General features: G+C 33.8%; 1 protein-coding gene and 1 long non-coding RNA gene across 6 annotated transcripts in view; one reads left to right on the top strand and one right to left on the bottom strand.

Annotated features, from left to right (window-relative positions):
- Positions 1-5,058, top strand: part of LOC126932959 (uncharacterized) — a 72,213-nt gene extending 67,155 nt beyond the window's left edge. Inside the window, exons 5-6 of the long non-coding RNA XR_007718390.1 lie at positions 3,910-4,008; positions 4,728-5,058. This is a non-coding gene — a long non-coding RNA (uncharacterized LOC126932959). The remainder of the gene's footprint in view (positions 1-3,909; positions 4,009-4,727) is intronic.
- KCNH7 (potassium voltage-gated channel subfamily H member 7) overlaps positions 1-15,465 on the bottom strand; it is a 475,718-nt gene that overhangs the window by 230,225 nt on the left and 230,028 nt on the right. The window lies entirely within an intron of this gene.

Below are 15,465 nucleotides of genomic sequence, written 5' to 3'. Positions count from 1 at the left end.
TTGAGATGCATTCTATGCTTCATGGGAAAGGATATTCCATGGAGTACTGATGTCTCCCACGGGCAGAAAAGAACAGGAGAAAATATGCTATTTATTATCCTTGCACTATATTATTTTTAAAGTTCTTTTTTTGCTCTAAGATTCAATAAGAACTTAGCCAAAAAGAAAGGGGAAAAAAAGGTAACTCATATTGTTCCTATCAATACTCTTGAGAGAACAATACCTAGCTGAAGTTTCGTTCCCCTAGCTAGTTGGAGAAGAATATGATTGGTTAATGTATGGTTTATGATGCTCCAGTTTATGAAAGTCTGTGGCCTACCAGTGGTTAGTGGTTTACAGATAACAGGGCACATGCTAACAGCTGACTGAGAGCTCCTTCATTTAAGATGAAGCTTTAAATTCACCCATCAAGGTTCTGGGCATTTGGTTCCAAATTCGTTTGCCAATAACCATCTGAATATATTGTATCTGTTCTGACTTCCCAAATTTAAAAAAGTACTTCTTGTTCTTTTTTTTTTTTTTTTCTTACGTTGGTGTTTTTAACATTTCTCAGATGGAACTTCTAAATCAGGACACAAATAACCTTTAATGATCTTGCCATTATTCAATTTGTAGTTAAATGTCATGTTCCCTAACAAACTATAAAATTAATCTCTTTAACATTTTGCTTGGACTATCAATGGTAAAGTTAATTGTAACTTGTCTTCTTTGAAGGTTAATAATCTACACAATTATCTGTGTACTAAACGATGTACTCAGCCCTAGCTGATCAAAGTTAAGAATTCTGGAATGCTTTATCTTAGAAAGTTACATTAAATATTGTAAACACGTGAGTTCAGATGCTCCCTTTCATATGTTAAACATGGACTGCACTTTATTTTTCCTAATAACCTTTTCATGACATGTACCTTATTAACCTTTATAAAGGATGAACAGTTTGTAGCATTTCCATTCATGTTCTCTGACAAATGAATTAATGTCAATTTTAAGAAGAAAAGTGAAAGTAGTTTAGTTGTGAGTTAAAAAGAAATTATTACAAAATGTTATAGACCAGACATAAAAATTTGAATGCTATGAGTCTCACTGGGAGAGGAACTGGGAGTAGAAATGTCCTTTTGGATATTAGGGTCCTTGCAGAGGAGGGGGGTGGAGTCAGAGTCGGAGAGGACCCACATAGGAGAATCAACTAGGATATTTTGTAATAAAATGCAATTTCATTCTATTTTACTACATACTTTCAGATGGGTGAGGAAAAAGATCCAGTAAGTTTGGTTAGAGGTGAGTTGGCGGCATAGAAAGAAATTTGCAATAGGTGTCTCCTGAGTGAGAGCCAAACCACAGCAGATGAGAGGCAGAAGGTATACAGCTTCAGGGCCTAGATGAACTGGAAGGTTGTTTAACAAGTTCATCCGAGAAAGCCTGAGGTATGGTGGCTGATGGGAAAATCCAAACCATGTTTGAAATTCCACCAAGGTTAGAGATCTGAGGAAGGTGCTAAATATTAAGTTCTCTCCACAGCCTACAAAACCTTAACTAATTTGGCCTCTGCTACTTTTTAAACTTTGTTGTCTTCTCTTTTTCTCACTCACTGAAATTGAGCCACCTCTCTGTTGTTAAATATGCCAAGTCCATTGTTGCCATCACAGGGCCTTTGCACATCTGTTTCCTCTGCCTAGACCTCCACTGGAATCACTGCTTCACTTTATTCAGGTCTCTGCTAGAACCTCCCTAATGATTTTATCTACAATATTCCAATACTAGTTATCCATTTTTTTCTGAAGTTTTTATAACTCTTACGATCATTTCATATTATATTGAATTTTGGTTTTGTATCAATGAATAAACAGAGGCCAGTAAAGGGGAAATAAGCAGTAAAGGTAAAAGCTGAAAATATCAAAAGCCATTCCAGATATTACAAAATGTCATAACACAAAGAGATTGAGTCAGTCTTTCAGAACTAAGACAAAAAAATGTGAGGAGGAGGGGGAGGAGCTGGAGGACTTTTTTTTTTTTGTAGTGTTTCTGCAGAATAACATTGAGTTTAGTTTGGAATCACAGCAGGGACTACACAGGGTTGGACTAGTGCAGCATCATACTAAGGAGATACTTTTAGAACCAAACAGGTGAAGATTATGAGTTGGAGATTGAGTTTTGGCAACAACTCTGTGATTTTTGAGGTATAGGGTCATTAGTTTTCATCTATCCTGAGTTCTAGGACTCAAAAATCAAATAAAGTGAAGTATAGATATTCCTGGTCCAACATGTATGCCAGATTATAATTAGACCTTGAGATATATAGATTGTAAGAAGATAAATTATGACCCAATAAAATAGAATATGGTGGTTTTTACAATTTATTTTTAATTTAAAAAATCTATTTTCTGTGAGGGTATTAATGTTGTTCCCTCATTCTCATTTGTTCTTACACTTGCTGAGTTTTGAAAGATTGTTTTCGGTTCCATATAAATACTTTTATTATTTTTAAATATACTTTTATATATTAATTAAAACTTAAATATATTTTTATTATATGGCAAAGTATTTCTGTTGTGTATTTTCAAAATTTTATTGAAAGGTGCAAAAAGTGGTTGTGAAAACACTATTCTTGGTTTCTTCAAGAAAGATAACAGAACAGTTTCTAAATAACAAATAAAAGCTGAGTATGGCGGCACACACATCTTATCCCAGCTACTCAGGAGGCTGAGATGGGAGGATCACTTGAGCCCAGAAAGAAGCAAACCAAGAGAACTGGACATAAAGAAAAAGAAATAAGAAATAATTAAACTATCAGCTTTCAGAAAATATCCTATCTACTTTAAACTACTTTTTTTTTTCCATTTTGTTTGTGATATTTGCTTGAACACTGTCCTCAGTGTAATCTCCTCCAAGAATGGAAAGATTTAATTCCAAAATTCAAAGGCTAGCTTATTATACCTTAATAAACTTCACTAGTATTACATTTAAAGACATATAAAATATTTGCAGTATGGTTTTCATTTGTTATAGATGGTAGACAAGTACCTAACGATGTTTAAACATACACCTTAAATCTCAATCTGTAAAGTACTGCAACTTAAATTACTAAGGAAACACGATATTTTAATTGCTCTTTGATTGACATAAAAATATGTTACTAGCAAACACATTCAAAAAGAGAGTTTACTAACTTAACTAGAGAAAGTTCTGTTTTATACTAGGGATTCCATGTGAAATTAAATTGTTTTAGGAAAAAACTACACATTATCCCTAATTATGGCTGTTGGCTTCATTATTTCTTTAAGGAATACAATATGTTGCTTACACATGATCAAGTTGCTTCTGTGATGAAAAAGAAGGTAGTAAGAAGCAGATATGAATACTCTAGAAATTCTACTCTTTGTGCTTCTATTACTTAGCTAAATGTTCAATATGGTTCAATAATGGACTGTTGATTAGTTCTAAAATTAAGAAAAATTTAATAATTTTCCCTTTGGAAAACTGGCATAGATTTATAGACTACTGCCATTCTACTTAGCTATTCCCACCCAATCCCATGGTTTCAATGACCTCTTAGGTGTTAAGGATTCCCAGAACAATTTCTTAAGCTCTGATTTCATTCTTAAGCTACTGTCTACGTATCAGATTTCTCATTCCACGCATACTTTATAGGCAATATACCCCAACTGAGCTCTTCGTTTTCCCTTCTAAATCTCGTCCTCTTTCTGTATTTCCTATCTTGGTGCAAGTGTCCTTAGATACCTAGTGATTAGCAGAAACAGAGGAGCTAATCTAGAGGTCTTCCTCTTCCTCAGTGTTGTCTTACTTCAACTCTATTTAGCCTTTTGATTTTAATTTTTCTAAATTTGTCATATCTATCCCATGCTCCCTTTTTTCATGCTAAGGCATTAGCTGACATTTTTCTTGCCATAGAAAAGAGGAAAAGAACGCTCCTATTGACCTGCAAAGCAAGAAAAGTCCATGTTCAAAGAAGAAAGAAATATTAAAAACTGGATTTTTTAGTATACGAAAGTGAGTACTGTTAAATAGCTAAAAATATTTGTATTTCATGTATTTGTATTCAAAACTACTAGTACATTAGGGAAAATAACTTCAAATGGTTATTAATTATTTCATAAATGAGTCCTAAAAATCTCATCAATGAGATTATAAATTATTGAGGTGATAGACAATCATTTTTCTCCTAGTGGAAAATAGAAAAATATCTATTCTTACATTAAATTGAAATGAGAATTGTGTAGAGGAAATTTTTTTAGAAGCTTCTTTAAGAGAGTTTGAAAGTGTGCAGACATGCCAATCTTTCCACATCCTGTGTAGTGGAAATGAATGAAGTTCAACACAGGTTTTCCACATACCTAAATTACTACTAGATTTCTTGGGCTGAGCATGGAAAGAAAGCTAAAACAGCATTAATTATTGTCACAGACTACATGCTAGGCTAGAGTTCACCTTTAGAGAGGAAGATTAATTTTGCTTTCCAATTTAGTTTCCTCTGTAGCTTTGACAAGATAAATCATTTCAGAGAAGATTTGTTAAATCTGATTAGAATTCTTGTTTTAGCAGCTATCAGACTTTTATAATGGTCCAGTGGCCAGCAATAAACAGACACCTAGAGAATCACAACTAAAACTTTTGGGAAAGGAATACTGAATGCATTTTTAGTTTTCAAATTGCTAGGAAAAAGTAAAACCTCCACACTTTTGAAAGACTTGTCTTGTTTTGATTTCTAGATGCCTGGAAGGTGATAGATGTGAGCACTAAAATTCTGCTTCAGTGTGAATTCCACAGCTATCATTTCGCTGATGGAAAATACTCTAAATATAAGAAGATATTCCAGTTGCTTAAAGTTTCATTTTTCAGTGTTGACCCTTTCCCCTTGAAACTTGCACCATCTCTATTATTGAGCTTGATAATTTGCTTTTCTTAGCATTGAAATAGACCCATGACAAAGTCAGAAAGAAATTTTCCACAACTTTTACAAGTTAAAAAATCTGAGTTTCCACCTATGGCTTAGATACAAATAAGATTCAGAATAATTATTCAATATTTAGTGCAATATGCCAAGACTTTTTGTACTTTTATGTTAGTATATTAGGTGGATGTATTGCATACCTTCTAGTAAACTCCAAATATACTTATACATATATTTATTTATTTATTTTAATAAAATAGTTTTTGTTTGGACAGATTTTATAAGCAGTGGCTGATTACATAATGGAAGATGATTCTTTTGTGTATAAATTTTATTGTTAAATTCTATTCCCCTTAATTTCCCCTTAAATTATATTGTTAAGGATTCATTTCTGTGGCCCATGAATTGTTTTTCCAGAATTTTTGTCTGCTACTAAGTAACATATTTGAGTCTGTAGCCTGGGAGAAACAAAGAGTATGAGTAAGTGAAATAAAACTGTGACAATGTACAAATCTTCAGTGAGAAGGCTGATTTACAAACTCAAAAGTCAAAGCCAAACTTAAACCAAAAAACTCTGAATTTATTGTGTTAATGAAAATCATCACTGATTTAACCAGCAGTAAATGAAAAGTTGATTAATTTTTAAGTATTCATTCAGTTACAAGGTGACATTTATTATTATTGTTTCTTAAATTATTTTATTCAACTCGCTCTTTTAAATCCTAAGTTCTATTCAATTAATTGGAAAGACAGTAAAATCAGGAATAGTTAATAGAAGCAATACAAATGGTTTGTAAATGAGAAAAAGCTTCCACCTCACTATGTATCATATCAATGAGAATTTGAGCAGATGACTATTTTCTGCCTACTTGGATGAGCAAGATAAACAGTGTTCAGGCTTATAAACTTTAGTCTAACTTGGTTCCAAAGCAAGCAAACAAAATATCTTGAGAGGAAATGTGACAAGATAATTTTTAAAGTTATATATTTTGATTCAATAGTTCTAGAAATCTGTTTTATTGAAATAATCAGCACCTTAAACAAAATATATAAACAAAGATAGCCATCAAAATGATATTTTTAATAAGATAAAAGCGAGAAATGCTTAAATTTTATAGCATTCAAAGGCAACTAAATGAATTACTATGTTTATAGTTTGGAATGTTATATTATCACTAAAATTGTTTCTTGAGAGTATACATTGACTTGGACTAATGTTCAAAATAATGTCTGTATAAAAACACGAATTTTTAAAATGGGGGTTTCATAGCATAATTAGCTATCAGCAACATAATTCAGTACTTTGAACTCCAAACAAAATTTTCTTTAGTAGGTTTAGCTCACACTACAAACACAGAACCATAAAAAACTCTGGGGTGTAACCTGGGCATTTCTCATCTGGACCATAGCTGGGCATAATGTGGGCACAGTTCTGTACTCAGAAGTCATTTCTCTGATTTTCTAAGTTAGTATAATTTCCTCTGCCTCCTGGTGGGCAACTGGGGATTACTTTGTGGAGTTATCAAAATTTTTCTTTTTATTTAGCATTAGGAGAAAGGTATATTTGGAGGTGGCAAATTTTGTCCAGTGAATCTCTATTCATATCCTGACTTTTGCCAATGGTCCCACCTATCATATGCTGATGGTTCCATGCATTCTTCCAACTCTGCCTTTAATTACACTGTTAACTGTACTAGGAATAGCTTATCATACTATCCTCTCCACATGTTTTAGTGTAACTCATTTCTAGTAACTCTTGTTATTTAACTAATGAAGCCACAGCATTCTGTCTACCTCATACAACTGGCAATTCACTTATTTTCTATGGCATCACTTGAACTGTACATTACTGTATAGTTTTATATTGCTACTTAGATGCTTTCCAGCCAGAGTGAAATATTATTAGCTGCCTGAAAAGGAGGTGTCGTTTCACCAACTTCTGGACCATTACAAGTGCTATTCCCTTTGCTCAGACCATTATTCCCCTCTGATTCAATTTGATAATGGCTCTACCAAACATGTACAATACATAGACACCCCCACCCCCATGACACAAACACACTCTTCACACAGTTCTCAAGGGTTTGCTGAGACATCACGTTTTCCAAAAAGACATTTCTGCCTTCTCCTATGGGATGTGGTTGGGTGCTTTTCCTACATAAACCCAAAGTATCCTCTACATTCTCCATGTGTCCCTTGGTAATTGTTTACTTCATCTATAAGTAAAGCCCAACAAGGCTAATAGTTCTGTTATCATAAATGAAAAAATGGATTTCTCAAATATTATTTAACTTTTCTTGCGTGGAGGTCTTCTATACTTCATAATGAGGTAATGGGGTTGTGGAGACTAGAGAATGCATTTTTCTTTCTTTTTTTTTTTTTTGAGCCTGTCCCCACTCAGCATTTCATACGTAAGGATTTTCAATACTTACAGGATTTTTTAAAGGACTGTATTGGATTTTTCCCTTGAGTTGTTGTCCTTATATGAAGTCACAGAACTCATGTCCAGGAGGGCCCTCAGAGATCATTTAGTCCAATCTTTTTATTGATATTGCTTTTAGATTTCACTGTGAAGGTATTTTAGGTATTTTGGCCCAGAGGCAAGATGAGTTAGTTAAGGGAGAAAGTGCTAGGAGTGCATAAATGAAGTTAAGGCAAACTTCTTACTGCTTTTTCCTCCTTTTTGAAGGGAGAGTTGGCAGAGAGTAGAAGAAAGGGAGGGGAAACTGCGGAGTGGAGAGGCTCCCAAAAGAGACTGAGACACTAATAATAGTGACTCCTGAAGAGTCAAGGATTTGAATGGGTGGAGGGGCAGGAAAAGGGTCTCACAGGGCTATAAGACTCTGGGGACTGGTTTGGTCCTGGGACAAACCTGCCAGCAGATTATGGTCAGAAAGGGTCTGAATCCAAATCTAAATTAAGTCTAATATAGGCCCAAATTGGGCCGCCTCTAGGAGGGTTCAGATTCTAAGCTATGTTTAGGAGAATAGGGAGCTCGGGGAAGATTACATTTACTGTATGTCTCTTTCTCTCACCAGCACTTTTACATAACACAGTTGGGTTAAATTGAACCTCAGAATGAGCTGGAAAAGAGACACAGTCACACATTACCCAAAGTTGGAAATAAGGTCAAGAGAAGGCGGTATATTCATTCAACATCATACTGGGGCATTGTTCTTAACTTTAAAAAAAAGTACATTATAGCAATATAACCTGAGAGGTTATGGAGAATGGGCAGGCAAGCCTCACCTGAACTCCGGGGGACTCATTTACATTTTAATTTGATGTACCACAGTTCCTTTAGAGAGCAGCTAAATGAGGTTTTTATTCTTCCACCTAGGTCTAGCTTTCCACACCATCTTCAAGAAACAGCTCCTATTAAGTGCTGTTCTCCCAAGGCCTAGGACTTAGGAACATCATCTCAATTCACTACATGCTAGAGCTATTCTGCCATTAAGCCAGAAAATAAAAGTAGTTAGAACATTGTATTTATATGGATATTTCTGAAGACAAAGATTCTGTAATTTTATTAACTTACATATGACCCACAATTTATTAAAATATCTTCCAGTTTCCTAGTCCTGGTTTTCTGCCAATATTATGTAAGCAAAATCACAAGCTACTTAATAGGAGGATAGACTGATGATTTAGCTGTTTTTATCTTCATTTATCTCATCTCTGCTAAGGTATTGAAATTATAACTGGGTTAATATTCTGAAAATTAGTAATGTGTTTTCTGTTTCGCCTCTCTAAGTGCTGGATCTTTATCCTTCCCCACGGTAGGGAGAGAAGAATGTGGAGAAAATTAGGATTTGTCATGGAAGGTATTAAATGATATCCCAAAAAGGACTGTTCTGTAAGACAATAAATGTGAAAGCCAGGCTCAGTGAAAACACAATTGTTGGCCTAAATGGGAAGATGTGTTAGATTAATGTGGACAGGAGGACTCCAGATCCTGCTCCCAGTAGGGACACTGAGAAAAAGCCACACTGTCCCTCACCAATTAAAGGTACAGCATATGATAGTAAATTTATAGGCACAGAAAACTTCAGGCAGTTCTCAGGCACATTGTGTGGTTTAACTTCTCCAAACCATTTTCAGACACACTTGGCATGGGTGCAAATTTGAGAACGGGGGCCCACCGTGGGACCTGCTGGGTGGCATTGGTGTGGACCATCAGGCAGAGGAGCAAATGCTGATTATGGCAGTGACACAGTATTCCCTAGCCAGAGTCAAAAGAAACAAGATCTTGAATTACACAGGCCTTATTCATTATGGAAGAGTTCTAGCCGGACAAGCAACAACGAGGTGAACAAGAGATCTTATTCCATGACATAAGTAGCCAGATAGCATCACACTTCTAGCCTTTGACTTTTGCCTTCTGGTACAAGTTTGTGTAAGATACACTCTCTCTCTGATACTCAGATGCCATTCTAAGGGAGAACTTTGAATATGAAAATGACCTAAGAAATACAAAATATTAAGAGATGTTGTTTTACTAGACAGAGTGAACATTACTTAGAGGGATTAATTAAAGCAACAGATCTAAAAAAGAACTGAATGGATTAGGTGTTAAGTTACTGTTCTGAAACTAAGAAGTCCATGAGGCTATGGGAAAAGATAGCATTAATAATAAGAGTAAAAAGAGTTTTTATTTTATATTTTTGCATATTTGAGCATGTCATGAATTTAACCTGCAATTTTACCTCACAATGCACCAGCTATATACTGAGGAAGAGTAGCACCCATTTTCTCCCTTGAGACACCAGCAACTGAGGAGAAATCTAGATATTACTGCTAGACTGATATCTAACTCTTATCCCATATGACAGTTCAGTTTAGGGTGGGATAGTCAAGGGAGTCTTCAAAAGAGTCAGAAATTGAGTTGTCTTAATTTATGGATTGGACTTAGGAAAATGGAGAAAGTCATTGCAGGAAGCATAGATACCTGGAATAGTCTGGATCACACAGTGTGTGACCAATATCAAGGATATAATTTCACTTCTATTTCAGCATTACGTATATCAAAAAATTTGAAAAGCCCTTTGAATACAAAAGACCTAGAAACATCAGATAAAATATAGCAAACATTAATTTTAGACTCTGAAGCGAGCTTCCAAAACTGGATAAGAAATGAGCAGGAATCAATATAAAAAAAATGCACTAAAATGTAGAGGAAAAGGTAATGTAGACATCATGGCATCTTTGCAAGACTGCCAATCTTGGCAACTAAGAGGATTGAATATTAGTTGTTACATAAGTTTATATCAGCAGGTACCACATACAGTCAGAATCCCTAAAGGATTAGATCCTTGGTGAAAGGTGGACTTGAAAAAACAAGTAAACTCATCTATCTTGACCTGAGCTTGAGTCGGAGAAAACATCTCCTCTAAAAATTTCAAATTTTTAATGCTTACAAAGGATTAGCCTCTATTCACATAGGTTTAAAGTTCAAATTTGACCTCTCTAGGTGGTCTAGGAGACCCCAAATAATAAATTACCATAAGTAATTCATATTAATTGATACTTTACAGGAACATCTGGCAATAGGAAATAGCACTTCTTGGAATTTCCAGAGATAAGACCCTCCCAATCATAAACTCAAAGTCCATAATTAAAAATATATGAAGAAGAATCAGCAAAGTGATTAATTAAGATTAGATCCACAAGAATACTATATAATTTAGTGACTGAGTATATAATGTACATACATACATTTGAAATGTTTAGGGAAAAATAGATTGAAACACAGAAAAGATCAATGTTTTTTGAAAAAGCATTTATAGAAATAAAAAAATAATTAAAATGGAAAATCAATGGAAACCTTAACTAACAGTCTGCACCAGACTTCAGCTGAAAGGATCACTAATAAATTAGTAATATGTTCTGAAAAAATTATCCTGAATTTAGTACAGAGATACAAAATGAAAAACATGACAGAGTTTAAGGAACTTGGAGGGTAGAATAAGAAAATTTAACATGTATTCACTTGGGCTTCTGGTAAAAAATATTCTATATAATGAGAGAAAGTAAGAGAAAAAATAACCACAGATGCTTTCCAGAATGGAAAAGCACAGATACTCAAATTGAGGGAGACTAATACATTTCAATCAAGTAAATACAAAGGAATCCACAGTCAGAGGTATCATAGTGAGACTGCAGAACACTAAGTATAAAAAGAAAATTTCAGTAGCAGCCTCAAAGAAAGGTAGATTTTCTCCAAAAGTCTATAATTAGAGTGACTATCAACATATTGATAGCATCAATAGAAGTCAGGAGAGAGTAGAATGATTCTTCAATCTGTGAAAGGAAAATACCGTCACATGGAATTTTATTCAAAGGAAGAATATATATTTTAATGAAAACAACACTAAGAATTTGCTTTAACAAATCCTCAGGTAAATGAAAAAATTCTAACCCACAAAAAATATCTTAGTTACTAAGTATAAAATTATCCCCGAAGCCTGTTGTTGTAGCCTGTTATTTAAGTTTTTCATTGAAATTTATATTTTAATTGTAATTATTTGTTGTTTCTAAAACTCCTTTTTAAAATTATGACTCTCTTTCATTATGTTCTTTTCTTTATTTCAAACTGTTTTTTTTTTTTTTTTTTTTTTTTCTCTAAAGGTATTGCTCAAAATGTATTGGGGCAAAAAAAAAAAAAACAAAAAAACCAAAAAAACTGATTAAGGTAATCCAAAATGATCAGGGATGGTATAAAACAATAATAACTATTCATTTGAAGGGCAAAAAATGAGATTGGAGAGCTATACTGGATAAAAGTAACATGTAAGAGGGGAGAGGATAATCATAGACAAATATGCATGCTGCATTTTTGAGGGTTATCTCTAACAGGACAGAAACAGTGTTTAAATTCTACTAGAAAGGAAAAATGAAGTAGAAACTTAAATAATCCTTTCCCAAAGAGAATTTTTTTTTTTAAATAAACACAGGGAAAGCCAAATAAGCAGAGTACAAAGAAACTGAGCCTCTTACCCACTTCTAGTGGGAGTCTAAGTCAGCACAACTATTTTGCAGAATAATTGGCAATAACTTAAAGATTAACTTGTACATACCCATGACAAAGCAATTCTGTTCCAAAGTGTATAAACTAGAGCAGTACGTCTTAAGCTATCTATGGTTATAAAAACCTTTTAAAGTGCCTAATCTACTACAAAACCATAATTTTTCAAAATAAAAAATCGCATGCATGGATGTTGTAGCAATGCCAAATTGCTATAAAAGTTTTCACATGCTTACTCTTGTGGTTGTACTTACGCCATCATAGATAACTAACCATTGAGAGATTGACACTCGTCCACAAACCACACTTTGAGTAGCATTGCTGTATGGAAAGTCTTAAACACATGCACAAGGAGAAATGTACCAGAATAATCAGAGTAAACACATGCACCAAGAGAAATGTACCAGAATAATCAGAGTAGCACTGTTTGTTACAGTAAACAAAATGAAACAAAATAAACTAACTAAATGTCTCTCAACCAAAAAAGAGCTAAGTAAAATGTGGAATAGTCATACATCCAATAATATTTAGTGATGTGAATGAATAAACTAAAACTACATAGATCAGATTTATCAAAGTGGATAAATATTAAAAACATAATAGGATAGAAAAATCAATTTTCATAATATATGTCATATGATAGTATTTTATAATAAAAAATAATGCTATGCTTTCCTGAGGAATGTATATATATTTATATATTATATAATATATATAGTATACTATATATTATATATATACTATATATAATATAGTATATATACTATGTACAAATATATTATATATACTCTGTATATATTTGTAGTGAAGTATAAAACATGGCAGGAAGCAAAAGCACAAAATTTAGGATAGTTGCTTTTTCTAGGTGGTAAGGGAAGAAAATGCTATTGGATAGGGCTACTGAACTGTATTTGTACTCATACTTCTTCGGCTGAGTAGAAAGTTCAAGTGTGTTCATTATATTCGTTATATCATTTTTTTATGTTTAAAAGATTTCATTATTTAAAAAGAAAAAGATAAATTTATAAAGTATTTCAAAAATTGAGAGCTTAGAATTATAGCAATATGGTTTCAATGTAAGCCATCATTCAGATCTGCTATTCTCTAACATACTTGAAGAATTTGGTTTTTCACTGTACAGAAGTTCAAATTGTGTGCTTTTAATATTTCAGGCTAGCATAGGTATATCACCTGTGGTTTTCATTCACTCGAACACCTTGCCCTGAGTCCTACCTCTGCACAAAGTGTTTTCTAGGCATCAGTGTGCAGGGAGCCTGTAGCCAACCATGGGAGATTTCACATGTAGATTCTAATTAGCATAGAAAACTGCTGTGCCTCCCACATTGTAAACCAAGATTAACTACTGTATGCTTTTCATTTTCTTATTCAGCACTTCAAACATTGTCTACAAATACATCCATTGTCAATAAATAGGCAATTGCTGTTCTCTGTTGACTATTTACATAAAGGAAAAGACATTAAAAATATATTGGTCAAGGGATTCAATTAACAACTTAAATCTAGCTAGGCTTTGCCTCAGTGGTCAGGGTGACTTGTGCATTCTTTGTAAGATTCTCCTGAGGCTTAAAAAATTTATTAGCATTCTCAAATGGTAGGTAGCAATGCAAGTCATAAACTGCTCTTAAGAATCATATTACACACAGTACACACATAGAAAGTATTATCTATTGTTACTTTTAATTATAATTACTTATCATTTATGCAACATTCTTTCAATGTAGAGCAATTTAGAGTCATTTTTATTTATTGTTAAGGTGGTAAAACAACCAGGTTATGAAACTCTCCCATCGTTTTACTCTATTTTTTTTTAATTGTGATCAGCAAAATGTCCTAGCTCTGGGACAGTGTTTATGAATGTAATTATAATTATGAATGCACATGCAAAAATGTACTAATGATCCATACTTTAAATACACTGGCAAGAAAAGTACGACTTTTCTCCTGGATTGCTTATAAGTTAGTTTTCAAGTAATTAACAAAATGATGTCCTATTTCCCACTAAATTAGAAGTTACTAAATTAGAGATAGAAAAATTGCTGAGATGAGTATCCTCACTATGGTTTTGTAAACTACCTTCAAATCGGAAGTGTTGCTGGAGTGGAAATCAAGCACATTTATTTTAAAATACAGAAGATTCTGATTGTGTACAGGTTATGACAGGCATGATCCATCAGTCCAGATTTTTTTTTCTCATTAGTCTGATCTCCATTTCCAAAGTTCAATTTATGACTCATGGGATAAAAGAGTGAACTTCATCTCCGTCTAATTCATATGTATTAAATAAACCTATGTCCCTTACATTGTAATGTTTATAAAGGTTGAAAATGCAGTGGATGACATAGCTTTCCTCATCTGGCCACTGGATTTTGGGGAGAGACGAGACTTGGGAATACCAAATCTTTTAAGTTAAAGGAAAATAAATCACACAATTAATGTGCCATGTTGGGGGCGGTGTAGAGAAGTAACCTGGACTTTAGAAAACTTAGACTTTTATCCTTGTGTGTCACTAACTAGTTGTTCATCTTTGGCCAAGTATCACTTTTAACTCTCTGGGTCTCGGTTTTTCATCTGTAGAGTGAGTGGGTCAGATTGTATGATGTTTAAATTCCCTTCCAGTTTTCCTGCACCATCAACTGTCCTAGACTCTTTATCCTTTTATAAAATTTGTCATTGGTCTCATCCTAACCTTCTTTACACCACATTGAAACTTGGGTTGGGTAGCAGGATGAAAAACAAGTAGCATAGAAATGCAAATTCCATAAAAGTCATTAGAGTTTACTTCCATCCTGGGATTTCTCTGTGACATGGGGAAAATGTAAAATGATAGAAAGCATTTGTACCATTTATATTACAAAGAACATTTATTTCTCCTTAAAGATGTACCCTATTTTTTCTCCAAAATGCCACTTACTTTCTTGCTTGAAAGTATAGAAATTCATTTTAAAGAGGAGCCTTCAGTCATCCCATTTATGCCTACAGTGTGTCTTTTAGTTTGTATATAGTCGTTCTTGCTCTCTCTCTCAGGCTCTACATACAGCAAGTGTAGATGGCTCAGTGTCTACATACATCAAGTCATGTCATAGACCTAGAAAAGTAAAATCTAAGGTTGGGGAGGGGACTGGTGGATCTGAGATACAGTAAGTCAGTTAACAACGTGATTAGAGTAGCCAATGTTATGAAGAAGCACAGCTGAGATGAAGATCTTGGGCAGGTTATCAATTGGCTTCAAGAATTTAGAAAAGCAAAGCAACGTGTCTCCAAGAGAGACTGGATTGGGTCAGACACTAGAGGAATAATGGGTGATACAGAAAAACACAAAAACAGTTATATATATAAAGCTGAGCATGAGTTAGGATTCTGGAGACCATGGTTGCTTATCTCAAATCAGATACACAGAAATTGTTTGGAGAAAAATTGTCTGGCAACTGATATTAATGTAACATTTCTAAGGGATTAAATGGGTTATTAATATACAAAAAAATCAAAATATTTTGTAATTTCGTGAATTGGA

The sequence above is a fragment of the Macaca thibetana genome, chromosome 12 (genome assembly GCF_024542745.1).
Source record: "Macaca thibetana thibetana isolate TM-01 chromosome 12, ASM2454274v1, whole genome shotgun sequence".
Taxonomy (NCBI): Eukaryota; Metazoa; Chordata; class Mammalia; order Primates; family Cercopithecidae; genus Macaca; species Macaca thibetana.
Note: the sequence above shows the minus strand (reverse complement) of the source record. Positions and strands in the feature narration are given on the sequence as shown.